This window comes from Macadamia integrifolia, chromosome 9, assembly GCF_013358625.1.
Source record: "Macadamia integrifolia cultivar HAES 741 chromosome 9, SCU_Mint_v3, whole genome shotgun sequence".
In the NCBI taxonomy this organism is placed as follows: domain Eukaryota; kingdom Viridiplantae; phylum Streptophyta; class Magnoliopsida; order Proteales; family Proteaceae; genus Macadamia; species Macadamia integrifolia.
Genome location: NC_056565.1, coordinates 25,571,707 through 25,573,179, shown reverse-complemented (window position 1 = coordinate 25,573,179; position 1,473 = coordinate 25,571,707).

Here is a 1,473-nt window from a genome sequence, read left to right as displayed (position 1 = left end):
CATAAGGTTACACGCATTGCTGAACCTTCATGCCCACGTCTGCAATCCTCCGTGCACATAGCCGCACGCACGTGGCTCACACATGGGTGCTGCCGTGGTCTCCATGGCCCATGCAACAAAGGCTCCTTTGCGGCCTTTGGCTGCACACGAGGCACCAACTGCTGCACATGCCAAGGGCATGCCCGCACAACATAGTTTGGGTCTTTAAATTATGTTGTGCAAAACATCCCTTTGGGTTAGAAAAGCCTTGCAATTGGCTATTTGGCACCCAAAGTACAATCATTTTCACTTAAACCCCGCATTTCCTATTTTTTGGGTATTTTTCATAATGTTTCAATCATAAAATATTAAAAAATATCAAAAAATGTTAGAATGGTCCAATATTTTTTCAGAACATTCTATCAACCTTTGGAAGACTTCCAAAATTTAGTTTTTAGAAAAATACATTAAAATGGATTTTTCATAGTTTTTTGAATTTAATATGTTTTTTAATATTAAAAAATTAATAAAAAATAAATATTTATCTAAAAAATATGATTTTTATATGAGAATAATCTTTGGATTTTTCTTAATTTCATACCCAGTTTCACCTAATTTGGATATTTGAAGCTCAAAAAATAGACCGGTATATTTTTGGGGGGGTCATGTCTCCTTCTGGAAAGGGGCAAAGAGCATAAGAGCTACCTTGAGGGAGGGGGGTGCCACTCCCCGAGTGGTTTTTGAGGGGCTGCACAGAGGGGCAGCAGATGATGAGCGGGCATGGTAGGCAAACCCAAAAGACCCATGGCATGGGAAAAAAAGTGAAATGGCACGTGGGCTTCGATTAGTTGGCCTTTGGTGTGCGTCGAGGCCTACCACTGTCTGGGGCTGGACATGCATGGCTGCCTGCCTTCCGTGCCATGTGCCCGCAGCTGCTATAACGTGTACCAGTCACAGCACAGCATGCGCAACGAAGGAGGACATGCTTGCGAATGGTCTGCCCTTCTGTCATGCAACACCGCCCCCTTCTGCCGCACAACGTTGCCTGCCACTGTGGGCTGGATGGATACCATGCACTGCCACACCCCCGCTTCTGATGCCACATGTGCTCGTCGACGCACAACATTTCCAAGGAAGGTGTGGTTTGTGAAAACATGTACATAACGCGTCCGTCCCGACAGTCATCCCCTTTGCCGCACATAGTTGCTTGCCATTGTGTGCTGCTAGGTGCACATGGCTACCTGCCTTGCACTGCAGTGCCTACACATCTTCCGTTACATGCGTTAGTCACCATATAGCATGCCCAAGAGTGGCATTGCTTGTGCAAAACACCTTCACGGTATGTCGGTTTCGCAGATTTTTCCCTTGGTGTGCATTACGCCTGCCACGGCATGCTGCTTGGCCCCCGTGGTTGCCTAATATATACTGCTATGCCTTGACAGCTGCTGCCCCTTGCGCACGTAGCTACAAATAAATCCCAACAAAGGCTTGGTA